The sequence below is a fragment of the Corvus kubaryi genome, unplaced genomic scaffold, assembly GCF_017639235.1.
Source record: "Corvus kubaryi isolate FWS band 111438036 unplaced genomic scaffold, C.kubaryi_AGA036_p1.0 64854, whole genome shotgun sequence".
Classification (NCBI taxonomy): domain Eukaryota; kingdom Metazoa; phylum Chordata; class Aves; order Passeriformes; family Corvidae; genus Corvus; species Corvus kubaryi.
Genome location: NW_024581560.1, coordinates 42,431 through 59,001, shown reverse-complemented (window position 1 = coordinate 59,001; position 16,571 = coordinate 42,431). Strand labels below are relative to the sequence as shown.

Here is a 16,571-nt window from a genome sequence, read left to right as displayed (position 1 = left end):
TTCAGACAAGTCAAAGTTTGACATACATATTATATAGCAATCTAAAGGGATTTTCACCTCGAGTAATATTTTAGAGACCTTATAATGAAAACAAATGAACGCTGACAAAGGTTGCACTCAGGTGGGATTACTGATGTTGCTGTTCTCACCTCAAGCACAGTAACCTCTGACTCGAAGAGAAGATGCATTGGAATAGAAATCAGAAGCTGTAGGGTCATGTCACCCAGCTTCTAATGACTAATGTTAATATTACTTGTGCTCTATGGCTTTATTATTGAACAAAGACACACGACCCACAGAGAGTCTGTGGATGGGGGATGGAGCTCAGACCTTTGCCACTGTTAGGCCCAGATCTCATCCCAATAACTATAGTGAACAGCCAAAGCACATTTTGTGGATGCTTTGTGTGCATGTTTCTATGCGTGAGAGAGAGCAAGCTGGCTTATTTAGTGTTGCTTGTAATGAACATTCTTGTTCATTCTTGAAAACATCCTAGTGATTTAAATATTGTTATTTTTATGGTGGAATAACGAAGATTATAACCATTGTGAAAAGACATGAGTACAGTGTCAAGTGTGCAGTTATTCTTCTAAGAAAATATTTAATTACACAAGCATCAACCAGATTTTTTTTTGTCCAAGTCAATACAAATGAATATTCGTTGTTCTTCAGAGTGAATGAAGACCTCTATAGGGTACTCTTCAGGTAATGCTGAAGCTCATAGGTCAGTAATATTTATGATCTTGGAAGTGTTCAACCTTTTGATTTTTTTGCTGTGATCTTAGTAGTTATTTATGGTGTGGTTACTGTATTTATTAAACACTTAAGCTAAGGTCTGAGAACAGATTGAAGTTCATGGTTTCATGTGACATTTTGAGAACTCCTGATGATTTTCACTTGTGTTCTTTAAAGAGAAGGTTTGATGAAACTGTACCAGTACAATTTTTCTTCAGAGCATCTGATAAGATTAGGAATTTCAAGTGTTAAGTAATAGTCATCATGACTAATGACCATTATTTTGATTTTTTTACAATTTTGATGCACATTCTGGAGTTTTTGAGAGCATTTCAGATAAATTTTTACAGTGTGCTCTGCATATATCACAGTTTATTTTGGGAGATAATACGCACAAGTGTTTGGTGAGATGTGCTTTGCTGTATTTCAGGTGCTCTGAAAACAGCTGACCTAAGCTTATGTATATTCTTCAGCTTTTACTATTGTGATGACATTTATCTGAATACCTTGTTCCATCTCTAGACCTTAGGAGCCCCAAAGGATAAATGGGATTGAGTTGGTTGGATATTTTAAAAAGTTATAATTAAAGTTCTTCATGCCCTAGCAAATTCCCATGGTAGCACAATGGATGTTGTGGGTTTTGATACATAAATGGCTTTGCAAAACTAAGTACTATTTTGAGAATTAACTTGAACATTTAGGAGTTGACTGAAGTTTCTGAAAATAACCTATAAACATTTATATCACTTGACACCATGTTTTATATATGAGATAGCACCTTGTAAATAGCTTCTATTCCTGCTTGTCTGTGAGCATTTTATTCACATTATGGATTAGTCTTGACACAGATGCAGAAGCATCCCAGCTAGCCAGTTTTGTTTGGCAATAGGAGGTGCACTATTGACTAGTAGCATTAATTAGTAGAAGACCAGAAGCAGTACAGCTGCTTTTGCTTGGGAGCAGGATCACACTTCTGATGTTATTTAGGTCAGCTCCAAATAGCTTTTGAGTTGGAAGGTGTGATGCAATGAACCCAGGAAATTCTGCTGGACCCGGATGGGAACATGTCAGCTGGAGTCAGTAATCCTTACATGGAGATCTTATCCTATATGGAAAGCATGCATTTCTATCCCCCCAGATGGTATGCCTGATAACACATCACATTCCTGAACTGCTGTTTTTTCAAGCTTGAAATGGGAGTACCTTTGACAGTATAGCTGTCTATTCCACTTGATGCTCTGTCATTCCTAAGACATGGACAGCAGATGTTCTATTCCCAAGGAATGCTCTGCCTATTGAATTAGCCAAGAGAAGACGTCTGGGTTTTAGCAAGGTAATTGACTGTATGCAGAGTTTTGCAGAGGCTGAACAGTCTGTGAAAAAAATACTGGTGAAAATACACAGCCTATGTGATGTAAATCTTCCAGCTTTAATGGGATCATGGTATCTCCTTGTGTCTGGTGAAAATTCCTTCTCATGACATTTGAATTCACTTTTTACTGCTCCATCCTTTTGACGACTAGGAAAAAGGGAAGCTTTTGTTGCTGTGAGACCTGAAACTACTGTACCAGCTGTAAACCCCAAGAGGTGGGTTTTATCCTTCCATGTGAAACTGTATTGAAAGAGCAGTATTGATGGGCACTGACTGAGTGCACAGAGAAGTAATGTAATTCTGTAGAGGTTACGTGGAGCTCAGGCTTGGTTTATTTTACAGGCAAAAATGTTGAAATAATCATTTTATAATTAAAGTCAAATGAGCACATACTGTGAGATCAGTGCACTGAGTTAAATTCCTTTCATCCCCAGAAGGAAGGAATGGATTAAGCATCTCTCTGGAGCAGAACTTGCTTATTTGAGATGCAGAATGCATTATTCATGTGATGAGACTACATGTCACATTTACCATGTCTTCACATGGTGCAAAATCAACAAGCAACAGATCCTTTCAAAGGGATTTACAGAATTGCTGAAATTATAGTTAATTCAAATTATATGCATTAATATAATGCAGTTTGAAACTTGGACTTTATTTTGCATATGTGTAGGTGTTTAGTTACAGTTATATATACATTATTGTTTGAAACATTAATTAGCTTCACAGTCAGAATTTCTTAACTTAAAAGTGAGGCTTGAGGTAATGCTAGCATGACAAGCAGCTTGAAAAGTCAGAAATAAACAGATTTTCCCCTCTAAACATTTAAATTTAGATGGTCAATCAGAATATAACGAACCCTGATTGCTATCCTGTCCTTACAGAAGCCAAGGGAGCGAGTATATTGTACCCCACTGAAGAAACTATCACTGCAGGACTAGTGTTCAGGCACATAAATGAAAACAATGTGTTTCAGAAGTCATGGGTAAGACCCTTCCCTCAGAATCACAGGTGCAGTTAAAAACAACTCTTATTTAAAATCAGGGTATTTGATAGCCAACCTCTTGAAACCCTAGGTTTAGATGGCTGTAGTTCCCACTGAGTTCCTGGACTGAGGTTTCCTGGATTTGCCAAGGGTCCAAGCAGTGCCCAGCCAAGGGCAAGTCTTAGGTCAGTAGCAATTGAGTCAAAGGTGTCATCCCTGGATCACTTATTCTTGCAGGAGCTTTAAAAAGGACATCAAATATTCCTGTGGCACTGATACAACATCAAGAGTTGATGGCACTGTTGAAGAGGCACTTTGAAGTCAAGGAGACCTTAGCATTTACTTCAAGATAAGCACGTTCCAGTGGTGTCCTGAATATGGACATGCTGAATAGCTCTTCCCATGCTTTCCAAACTAAAGTCAATCCCTCTTAGCTGTTTTAACAACATGGGTAAATCAGTCAACAGTAGTGCTGTGCAAACTGTTCATTTTATTCATCTATTTGTTCTTTTTCAATTCACTTACTGAAAACTGGGGGCATGGAGGGAAAAGAAATGACCTGACACAAGAATAAAAATTACTCCTTTGTGAAGTGAAAATAAGACACCACAAATTTAAAACCAATTAAAATATTTCCTAGAATCTGCACCAAAAGTTTCATTTTGTTTTTAGTCCATATTCTTTGAGTCTGAAAAGTTACTGTTACTAAAAAAAAAATAGTAAGAAACACCACAGTTTTTAAAGATTAAATGTTTCAGCTTCTCAGTGTTTGATTTTTGTTTTGTTTTTCAGGAAAAGTGAATTTGTGCTCAATGTAGTTGACACTAAAAATTTTTTGAAGTCCATACTTCTTCCTTCTTGTGTCTAGTAACCTAGACATGTGCACTATCTCAGACTTCTGGCTATCTAAAGTCTTGCTGCCTGATGTAGTCAAGGGCTCAGAAGAACTATAATGTGAGCTGTACATTCATAGGGACAGCTATTTGAATCATCTGTGAATTCAGAGATTTTCTTTAGCTAGGATGATTGCAGTTGTGAGCTGTCTCTTTCCTAAGTAAATTCTTGTTCAAGAAACTGGCACCAAATAACAAAGAGACATAGTGGGAATATTTCCTCAAACAGAGGAGTTTTCCTGTTCTCTGGGACAGAAGAATAACACAGCTGCCTGCCTTCTGCCCTGCTCAACACACCTAGCAGAAGGCCCTTGAAGTCTTGTCCTCATCAAGTTGCCCAGTCCACTGTTTTTTCGCCTCCTGTGTAGCCATTGTACTCCAGCTCTGCCTGCCTCTGGGACCTTCCCAAGTCTCATTCCAGCTGCCTTCTACTCCACGGTGATAACGGATCTGCTAAACAGGCAAATTGTCTGCATTTATGGTGAGAGTGCATGCCAACCTTTGGAGAGAAAAGCAGCAAAGACTAAACCTAGATGTTATAAATCATTCTTTGGACATTTTCTCCACCAACAGGAGCCTCTTTCTCTCTCTAACCAATTTTTTTATTATTACTTTTCATTTGCAAGTTTTGTACATGGCTGCAGGGATGTACTAACAGGTCAGTTGTTAAAATAGGTCACTGTACTTTAAAGGAAAATTGTCGAGACTTTGAAGTCTGCAATTAAAGCAACTAGATTTTTCAATTCCTTTGTACATGTGTAAATACTGCACTTTCTTTCCACATTACCTGATTCTTTGAAGCATGCTGTAATACAGGTTTTGTATTCCAGCACAGTGTTTGATCTCAAAAACAGGTGTAGCAATCAAACTGGAGGGAAAACAGGGTGAATGTACATCCCTGAGCACATCCTCTGCAGTGGCTCAAAATCTGGAATTGCTGTTAGTAGATGTTTTGCAGCCTTGTTTGGGGGGAGCTTGGTAACAGGATTTTAATGCCAAAATAAAATGTTAAACAAACATAATTTTAGGGTAGGCTGAATTTTGAACTGCTTAGCTAGAAGGGAGCACATGCAAATCAAAGAAGCTTAAAATGCCTTGAAAAGATAATATTTACAGAGCTGATACTAAAAAAGTAATTACTGTATGATGTAGTGTCTTCAGTAATTGCTTAGGACACAAAATATTCCTAAGAGAAGTTATGAAATACTAAATTATTGTAATAAAACCAATAATTAACATCCTGGAAATTTTCAGGGTCTGAAATATTTAAATACACAATGTAAATGTCATTAGAAAGGAGTAGGGCAGTCTTCATCCTGTCCTTGGCTCTGAAATATTTAAATACACAATGTAAATGTCATTAGAAAGGAATAGGGCAGTCTTCATCCTATCCTTGGCTCTGAACACATAAAGGAGATGTTCACAAAAATACAGAGGTATGCCTTTTTTCCTTTCCCTGATCCACAGCCTGCTGTGCAGCAAATGTTCTTATTCTGTCTCAAGCTGCACCAAATCTGGCTTTCCTGAGGGGTTTGTCTAGTGCCCCCAACTGATGAACTCAAATGTAGGTCAGCTGGAAGCTGAGGAATTTTAAAGGCCCTTCTTCTTTCTTCACTATGATTCTTGGATTTTTGTAACATCTAGAAATGTCTGTTTAATCCTGAAAATAAAAATGTATTACTGTCAGAAAGCAAGCAGAGGTTGTGAAGAAATAAGAAAATAATTGAGTTTATGTGTATGTATAGGTGTATATATATATAAAAATACAAAAGTTCCAGCATCCAGTCTAGATTAAAGGCAGAACGTGATCCAGTTATGATGCTGTTGAGTTGCCAATATAGAATTGTATTAGCTGAATTTAAGATCATGTGTGCTGTACCTCAGTTTAAATGTGGTAAAGCTCTGCACAGCGTAATAGTAGAATAGATGGAGTGCATTAATTTTCTGTTGCAAGATAATCTCAGAAGAAAGGGAGAAATCTAGAAAGTAATACAGAGAGATAAAAGGGTTTAAAAAAAAAGTCCACATTGATTGAAAAAAAAATTAGACTTCTGAAGTGATCCTGGGATCTAAGTTCCATTAAATGATGCTGCTCAGGAGGGAAGATGGCTCACAGGTTATTCCTGTAGCTCAGCTCTTAACAGCTGAGCCAGGTTCCCAGTGACTGACAGATGTGACAGATGGATGATCCATCCCTGTGGGTACATGTTTACCTATGTGCAGACAGAGCTCCAGAGCCAGTTTTGTTTTCCTTGGTGATTAATATGGCATTGGCAAGACAGTGAATGTTCCAAAGCAGCTGTTCTCATGCCACAGTTCACTTGGTCCAGTTCCTTCAGGCTCCTCTGTGAGTAAAACAGCAGAAGATTTAAATGATCCCATTATTTTTTGACTGAGTGCTCCTGAGATCAGCAGGCCCCTTTGCCTCATTTGCTGTAGGGCAGCCACCTTCTCAAGCTATGTTGCCTGACTTGTGCAGTCCTCAGTCACTTTTTCCATCCTTATCAAAAGAAACCTGCCTTGCCTTTGACTTCAGCTTCCCTCAGATTTCAGAATCACTCTGATGTCACAGATGCAGCACTGTGTTACCTCATCCTTCGTGCCCCACCAAAATGTGAAATAGTCCTCATTGGCTAACTCGTTTTGCAGAGTAAGAGCATGATTTTCTTGAGAAAATCTGTCAAAAATCATCCCTGACCTTTTTCATAGTTCTTATGGTGAGAAAAAAGAATTCATTGCAGAAGTAATACTTGAAAATAAAATGTATATCAGTAAAAGCTGGGTTAGTAATTTCAAGTAAGTGTCTACAAAAGCACTTTTTTCCCTCAATTTGCATTTGTCTCATAGACACTTACTTTTACTATGTACTTTTTAAAATCAGCACAAAATGCCACTGAAGAGATTTTAAGCATTTAGAAATCCATTAGCAGTAACCTCTGCAGGCACAGTTATTATGGTAACGATCTTGGGTGATTTCTGAGCAGAAGCAGGCGTTTTGACCTGTGAAATGCAGATCGCAGGCTAGTAAGCTTTTCTGCACTTGAAGTGTTTATGGTATCTGCAAAGTCATTTGCTGATTTTCATGTTTGATGAGAGCCTACAGTTGCTGTATCATTTAGAGGCTTCCCTGTGTGTTTGTTTAACCTGCTGGAGGTTTATCAAATGGTCTGTGAAGCAGCTGCAGAGCTATATGTCTTTTCCTTCCCACTGACATTGGAAATTCCTGAATTTGGTCTCACATACTTAGTACTGAAGATTTCTTTCTTGTCCTTCCTCCTTTTCATCTAAGAACCTTTTTTGGAATGACTTCATATTCATGTTTCATACACAGATAAACTGAAAAGAAATTTGTCTCTTGTAGAAAATTAAAGGTCACAAGTTCTTACCTAGTTGAGATTGCTGATGATTTATTTATACATATTCTTTACAGGTCTGCTACATGCTGGTGTTTTTCAATACTGAAAAGGATTAGAATAGAGAACAGTCTCATTTGACTCCTTTTACCATGAAGGAGAAAATGTATTAAGGGCAATACTGTACATGAGGAACATGCACTTCAAATATCCAACTGATACAAGGTCTGAAAATTCAACTGGCTTGAAACAATTTTCCCTATTCACACAGCCAGTAGCAGGGTTTGTTGCTGATGGTACCAAACACCTTTATTCGCGTGTATTTGGATTTAATTACATATAGTTTTGCCAACCTTTAGCATTTCAAAGTAAAATGTATTGATTTATTGCAGCTGCATTTTCTTTCCAGAAAAATCAGTTTAGCTGTATGTAGTATAGGCTGATGTACCATATAGTATCTATAACGTCATTAAAAAGCCTGTCTCAGCAATTCAGCTGTTGTACACACACATTTTGGGGCAGGGACAGCAGTTCCGACCGAATTGTTCTGTGCTCAGCCAATGTGCTTGCAGTGTGTGCATGTGCATGAACTCCTCTGGCCATTTGTTAGCTTGAAGCACAAGTCCCTGGCACCTGCCTTCCTGTCACGGTGATACCACAGATTTTTTAATGGAGCTTGGAACCTGAAAATAGGCTGGGAAGCATCAGTGTATCTCCTGAGGTTGGGACTTCCATCTTCCAGGAGGATTGTTTTCCTGCACGATTCTGGCATGCTCTCTAAGCTCCACAAAGGGAGGATACCCTTGTGATGGTTTTGTTCATTTTAATCAAAGTGTTGGTGATGTCTGTTGAAAAATTTATTTTCCTTTAAGGGTTTTTGTTAGAAGAGGAAGCATGCTGTAGAGGACGTGTGAGGAGAGAGAAACTAGGAAGAAAAGAAAGATGGTCAGGGACTAGGTTTGAAAGAGGAGCATGGAGAGAGTCTCTGAAAGAGACACTGGACCAGCTGGGTGAGCTTGGAAAGAGGGAAGAAAACTGTATGCTCTTTAAAGGTCATGGAAAGAGGTGCCAAGCATAGGGAAATTTGTAACCCTGGGATTATGCAACTGATCAGAATCCCTTCCTGGCTGAACATAAAATTTACCAATCCCAATAATCACTGCTGTCTACAAGAAGTTGTAAAACTTTGTTTGTGAAACCGGACTGACTGTCCCTTGTGGAATACAGCAGCCCATTACAGCTACTAGAGGTTCTTCTGGGCAACTGAGAAGCTAAAATTTAATACTGACCTCTTGAAAAATGTCTGCATTTTCACAATATAGCAGAGCTGGGCTTTCTTGGGGCAAAAAAAAGAGGGTATCTTCAGAAAAATGCTTAGTACATGAGAAGAAGATCCATGAGAAACACTCAGGTTCCCCAGTCTGCTCAGAAGTAAGGAAATGTATTAAAAAATTTTCAGGCAATATCTTTTTCTCTGAGGGGAAATCTATTTCAACATTCTTCTCTATACTGTTATCAGTCCTGTATTGGAGGAAAAATGTGTATTCAACAGAAAAAATTTCTCCATCATTCATTTGAGACAATCATGGATCCAGTATCTCTAGAGAGGAAGAGTAAGCAGTAAATCCATGTATACAGACCGAGTCAGTGGATTCAGAAGGGACTGAATAAATTAATTGCCAAGAGCTTCATATGTAAATGTTACAAAAACTGAGAAGCATTGTATGCTCCAGTGTGACACTACTGGTCGAGGGACTATGACAGGACCAGACTGGGCACAGTAGGCTGGCTTTCATTCTCTCCCTAAACGGGACCTCATTTTCTTGCTTTTACCAAGATGGAGCAAGTTTAGATGGAGTGTTGATCTGAACCCACAAGGGCATTGCTTTCTTTCAAAAGTCCTGTGTTGCACAATTCTGTAGACAGAAGCATATGACTAGCAAACAAAATCCAGGCTTATTCCTTTAAGGTCTGGGAAGTTTTGTCTGATCTGAGAAGTTGAAGATCATTTTTTTATCATTTGCCTGCCTGAGTCTTTTTGCACTTAATAATTTCTTACAGTTATAGATAATTAACTTGATGTTTTTAATGTTCCTAATGTATTTTCTAATACCTCTTTAAAGGACTTAATGCATAATTTCCATCTGTTCGGGGTTTTTTTAATATCCCTTTCAGTTTCTTAAGTGATTACCATTTCAGGGCATGAAAATAGCAAGGAAATAATATACCATCTACAAAGATAACACCAAAATATGCTACCCCAGATCCAGATAGTAGTTTGCCTCTTCTTTTCAACTGTATTAGTGGTTCAAAGCTACTCATTCTCACTCTACACCTTGACTTATACATAAAAATCTTAATTTTTTTTGTTGTTGTTATAAAATTGTATGTCCATTTTGCCAATATGAAATGGCTCAAAGTATTTTGTATGGATGGAGAAAAGGTTGTTTCTTTGCTTGTTTGCTTTATAGCATTTTCATGCTTTCTATTCATTTCTTACAATCAAAAGAGGAAAAGAGATTCTGGTGCTCATGTGCCTTCCTCACCACATCTGTGGTACGTGGGGCAGACAGAGATATGATGGCATGCCTCGTAGTGGCAGTAGAGTAAAACAAGTGGTTTGGTTTGTGTAGGATCTGGTAGACCAGAAGTTTATCATAGCATCAGTGCAAACTAGCTTTTGTTTCCTTGCTATTTAAAAGTGCAGTGGTAGAACAAAGAGCTTGTCTGTTCAAGTTTTGATGTATTTATTGTGAATTTATGGGACCAAGAGAGGTATTTGTGACTGTCTAAACTAAACATACAACTTCCTGGAATTTATTTGTATCTCAACTTTTATTTGAATTATATTTTAGAAGGATATTCAATTTATGGTTGCCAGTGATACAAAACCCATCACAACCTTTTGTGGTTAGACTCTCTGCATTTATTTTTAGTTTGAGTATGTGCAGCTTTAACTTCACCTCAATTGTAAGGAAGAGTTGTTTTCCATCAAAATTCGCTTCATCCTTTTTAGTCGCTTCACTATGAAATTACCATTTAATCTTCCCTTTGTTAAAGTAATCAGCTTGTGCTTTGGGGGTCTTTGCTCCCAGGCATTTTTCTTTAACTGTTGTGAAAACTCTGCCATGACTTTTCTGCCCTCTTTTTTGTTACTAATAATCTTGGGGAATTGTGTCAAAAGAAGGAGATAAAGCATCTGAGTGACAGTTACTACTTCACTAGTACAAAGGTGTACTAAGTACTGCTGTGTTAAACTGTCTTCTTTATATATTCGTGGTTTGTATTAATTATTCTGGCCAGTGAGAGGTTTGATCACCTGGGAGGGCTCCCAAATAACTTTCTGGCAATTTTAATTTCATAATTAATTTACTGTGCATGTGTTGGGGATTTTATGTAGAGGTGCACACATCCATTCACATCTCTTACACTGGTAGAATAAGGTACTTTTTTAACTTCATAGGTGATACGCAGGCTAGGAGAATGCAGATATTTATCTTTTTTTATTATTGTCCTTGTCCAAATTGCAGATGTCTGTCTGTCTGTCTGTGTGGTTTGGAGAATCTACTAATGTTATGTGCTTAGACACATAAAGACTGCTCTTCAGTAAAGTCTCCCTTATTACCAACCTGAAAATAGTACAAGAAAGCAAAACAAGGAGTATTTTAATGGGGGAAAATAGCAACAAGGCCAAAATCAGGAGATTTCATTGCTCTTATTCACAGAAAACATTGGCAGAAGGACACTGTGAATATCAATCCAAGTAGGAACAAATGCCAGTCTTTAATGCTAATTGATTTTATTGGTGAAGCAAAACGAGCCCAGCTTAGTAGTTAACTGTGAGACTCGGTTCTGCCAAGATCTTCTTCCCATATTAGATGACACTGTGACCCTGAATACTTGTTGGATAAATGATACAGAAAATGAGCATTGACCTTTGAGATACTAAAGACCCAATGTCATAGAAAAATGAGTCACGGGTTAGAGCTGAATTTTAGATATCACTGCCGAACAATGAGTGATCATAGCTGGTAACACAGTGTGACTATTGAACCCCAAAATATTGCTTCTGTAAAGGAAAGTGAGAAGTAAAAATTGATAGAGGTCATACAGGGAAATCATGCCATTATACCAAGTCTGCAACAAAACGGACCAAATCTATCAAGAATGAAAATGCTCCCGTACAATTAGTAATTTCTAAATAACTTGTATTTAACATATTCACATGGGAATAAAAGTGTGCTCTTTCAGAAAGATTTCAGATTTAGTTCTGGAATTGAAAGTTTAACAAATATGTTTTAAAGTCATTACAAACTTGTAGCTACAAACCCAGATACCTAGTAAGGAACTTCTGCAGTTTTATGATAAGGACGGTACGTAACTGCTATGAGGCCACTAAAAGCCAAGAGCTTTTTCCTTAGCCACTAACAAAAGGTAGTGGTGCAACAGAGAGCATATAGTGGATGAGAACATCTATCCAATCATGGAGCTTGACGTACTTAATCACACACCACAGAAAATAATAGGTAAGCTGTTTTGTCAGTCTAGCTTAAGTGCTAGCCAGTGAGGATGATAGCTGGATATGATTATAATGTATGGTAAGATATGCTTTTCATGGACTGAGTTAAGGGTATTGGGAAAATCAGAGTATTTTTGACAAGTTGTAAATACATTTTATAGTCCCAGTTTTCCCTATGTACAAAATTGGAGTAGAGACTAGAACATTTTATATGCTGATCCGCTGCATATTTTAATATATCTACTACCCTACAAAAATATCAGTGACCAGTAGTCAAAACATGGGAATCAGATGATGTCAGGGCATCATCTTGTATTTTTCTAATTCACGTATACTTAAAATTAAGCCTTATAAACTCAAATCTGTACCAAACAGTCTTACGAGATTGTAGCAGCTAACATTAGGCTTGTATCTCTATCTCCATCATAAGCTGTGGGTCTTCACTGAGGAAAATACAAATGTACAGACCTGTTACAGCCTTTGGTAAATCAAGAAGGGAAAGAAAAACTGGAGCAAAGACTCTCTAACTGACATTTGGTAAGACCACAGGGAGCAGAAGTTTGTTTTATTTCAAAAACACCACACATTTTATCTGGAGAAGAAAAAAGTTTCAGAATGCACTTGTTTGTGTAACTTAGAGAAGTTTTACAGCAACCTGGAACCATATGAAATATTAAAATACAGTTTTTCCATAACTTTTCCTCTAGTTCTGGTTAACAAATTTTACTGTAAAAGGTAGCAGAAGATCTCTGCTCTGAAGCCTCTGTATTGAGAAAGGCCTGGTAGGTTCCTTAACTGATTTTTGTAAACTTAAAATAATTCTAAATTTAAATACTTCCTTTTAAAATGCTGGCAGTATATCCTTTAACAGCAGAGGAGAAAAAAAGAGAGACAAACACATCTTGTGAATTGTTTGCATGGAGTCAGCAACCTGAAGAAGTGCTCACATGCTGCAGTTCCCTTCTGTTTAAGAACAGCCTTTATTAAGTGACAGCTCGTTTTCACAGACAGTCTTACTTTAAAATAAGTATTTTTTCAACAAGTGTGTTTTGAGTTGTGTTAGCAGTTTCTCCATTTGCATCTTTGTTGAGATTCTGTACATTGCACTGTGCTTGGAATGAAAGATGTCATCAAAGCCTCCAGGTAGTACTGTTTAGCTGAATCTTTATCTGTTTCATTCTATTGGAAGATTATAGCTATTTCTTCAACTCATATAAACATTTTCCTGTCTGTTTTAACCTCTTGGTCTCCGAAAGAGGAGAAGGACTTCACAACAGACCCAACAGACAAGATGTGTTTTTGAAGTAGAGGTGAACCAGAATATACAGTTAATATGTCTTAATGTTTTTGGAGAGGAGGGTAGGTGTAATCTTTGTTCCTTTTCACCGGAAGTTTCTGGAAGGATAAGAATAAATGTTGAAAGAAAAGCCAAAAACTTTACTGTGAAACTTACGTCATATTTTGGAGTTTGACAGAGCAAAGTCTTTTTTTCCTGTCACATATAATAATGAGGCTGCTCTGGGATAGTGTAAGCCTCTTATGTTGATATCACATTTAGATTTTTGCAAAGACCTACAAACACCTTCTTGAAGTGACCTGAAGATGTGAAATGTTCCTATTGTCTCATGGGCTAATATGTGCAATGTCACTACGTGCTAATATGATGCCATCTCAGTTTCTGTGCTAATTCAATGGGATATGGTGACAACTTAGGTGAAAAAAGAAATCACATAGGCAGATTCTTGCAGCGAGGTATTTTGCTGTTTCGCTGCAGTGATTTGTTCAGCGAGCTTGACTGTCTAATAAGCTAGTTCATGCAAATGAAGGCATCTTTCTTCATTCCTCTTTGCCATTAGTTCATTATGCATACATTAAACTTCAGGGAATAAGTACAGAGATTGATTAGAGAGTTCCAGAGCACAGGTTAGCAGCCAGGAAATGCCTGAATTATTCCTTTTCTTTTTTTCCCTTCCCCCCCCCGCCATGTTGGCAACTCTTACTTTACAGGAATAGTAAATTCTCGTGAATTTTAAATGTTTATTGATAGCTAAAATCATCACTATGTCTGTGCTTTGGTAAATTTTAATATAAGCCAGTAGCTTATTTGCAGTTCTTTAACCGCTCTAACTGTATTTTTTCTTCATCTTGAATATTGAGTAAGTTAATGATCCTTTTGTGACAGGCACCTTTTTTTCTTTTACTATAGAAACCTAGTAAAATACCAGTGTATCCTATTTGTCAGGTTGCATATTCAATCACCCCTTAAGCCATCCTTGGAACTTCACTTTTATATCAGATTGAAGTATACAAAAAGAATGAGTCATTGACAGATCGCTTTTTCAGCCATTTGTAGTGATGTATTCATTCAGCCTGCTTTTGGACTACCGTCTTCCAGAGGTCAGCATTTCTGGGTTGGGGTTTTCCACAAAGGTGAAGAGTAAGCAAACCATAAAGATATCAGTGGTCACTGAGCACAAAGGACAAAAGGTAAAATGTGTAGGAAGCATTCACTCCCGTTTTCCATATTTCTCATTTTTCTCATCCGTGTCTCATCTTTTCAAGGATAGCCTAATCTTCTGCACAGAGACTTCAATAAACCCTTTCGTCATGCTGAGTCTCCCTCAGTACTACCAAGGCGAAAGATAGGGTGTGCGTATCATTCAGCTGTGTCTGTTCTATGAACAAAGACATATATGACCCCTAAAAACTTAAATATCTGTTCCTTAATCCAAGCACTAGGAAAAGTTCTGCAGGCCCATTCCTCCCAATTTCAAATATTTGAAAATTCACTACCTGCTATTTGAATAGTTCATCTGAAAAGGAGTGACATCATTACTATATCCTTTTCTAATCCTTGCTGCTTCGGTTTTGCCATGACACTAGTGATTGGAGCTCCATGTCATAAAAAGGGAAAACCGCTGTCTTGTGTTAACTAAAGTGTTAAATTATATAGCAACTGTAGATCATGACAGGCAGTGCAAGGTATGGTAGGAAAAATAAATGACAGCTCAAATGGAGAAATGTGATTTACTGACACTATTGCTAAAATTTACCTGTAGCTGTAGGATGTTAAAACATTGTTGCAAAAGATGTCTTAAATATAAACCTAAGCAGTTCAGACAGTTCTTAATCTAAAAGGGAAAGAAGACTAAGAAGTGATTTGATCAGAGGTTACAGTTCTGTATCTGCAGGGACATCCTGAGTGTAATAGTGGTACTACAATGAGATCTTGGTCTTGAAGGCTTGTCTACTCCCAGTTCAGATAGACATTGCCTACACATGTAGCAGATTTTCCATCATGTGATGCTTTCAAAGCCTGGATATCTTTCTAAAAGGTGATCTGTAGGTGGAGATACTGCCATATCAAGTTTCTCTGCTTGTGTTGCTCAGGAGATGAGTGAGAGAATTGTTTTCAGTGGTTCCTTCCTGCCTTGAAATGTACAAATGCAATCAATCCTGTAATCAATCCTGCCTGATCCCTTTTGGTAACTGTAGAAAGCAGAGAAACTGCTACAGTCAGGCTGTGTTTTTGTAAGTAGTGACACATCAGTGCAAAGCAACACAAATTATCAAGAGTTCTCTTGGTGTTAATTTCCTGTTAAAAAGAAATTAAGAGGAAGTTGGAGGTGAATTAATCAGAATTATGGGAAAAAGTTTTATAAATCTAAATTAGTGTCAAAGTTCTGTGCTGTTCTGCACAGTACAATTTCTACTAGCGAAGGAGGAGGGTTAATGAAGCCTTTATCCCATTCAGACAGAAACATAGAAAAGACTAATGTCATGGAGCTCAGTCCTCTCTTCATCAATGGTGTCAACAGAGACATGCAGAGGAGTTCAGGGTAGCACTTCCAATGCACAAGTCATTCTTGAGTTTAAGATTCTGTTGCTTATCGCATGATCAAAATTTTCAAAAGGAGGTACTTGTTTCATGTGGGAGGTACAAATTTGAGATAACTAAGGGTATAACTTTCAGCTCCAAAGTACCTTCTGCTACTTATACTCCACAGAAGCCAACAGTGATATGGTGTGGAAGCAAGGAAGTTCGAGCTCTGGAAAGCCCTGCCATGTCTGCTGAAAAGGTGAAGGTTGAGACCATCAAGTCATTCATCACTGTGCTTGTTTTTACCTTCCAATGTCTTTGCTTCAGAAAGCTCCACCTTGACAGTTTAGTGAGCTGCTCTGGACCCAACAGATGTTCAGGAATTTGACTGCCATCATAGATAGTGAGGAAGCAAAAAAATGCTTGAACGTTATTAAGGCAAGTGCCTCAAGGTGGAACTGGTCCTCATCTGAAGATAAGGAAGTTGATGGTTGCAAATTTTCAAGCATGCGGGTAGTGATCAATGCATAGTGTAGATATGCTCTCAAAAAAAGCCATCGATTAAAACACTAGAACTTCCCAGCTAGCTTAAGGAATAAACGTGTTTTCACTGAGTACATCACTGAACAAGTTTGTAGTTTGCAATGCTGCAAGGTGGCATGTCAGGGATAAAAGTATCTTTTTTGTAGGTAATAATACAAGAAAAGAAAAGGTTTTGTTGTTGTGATTTAACTAAATCTGGATATTCTTACAGTAATATATTAAAGTATTCAAATTTACTGAAGCCAAATGTTTTAATGGTTTATAATTTTTTAAATAGTTTTTCCTCTAATTGAATTTCTCTGCTCAGGGATTATAAATAGAGAATGATTGTGTTTAGCCTGATATTTCCAG

At 37.6% G+C, this 16,571-nt stretch overlaps 1 protein-coding gene across 4 annotated transcripts in view; it reads left to right on the top strand.

The window, feature by feature from the left end:
• Positions 1–16,571, top strand: part of LOC121672688 (glutamate receptor-interacting protein 1-like) — a 175,538-nt gene that overhangs the window by 116,594 nt on the left and 42,373 nt on the right. The window lies entirely within an intron of this gene.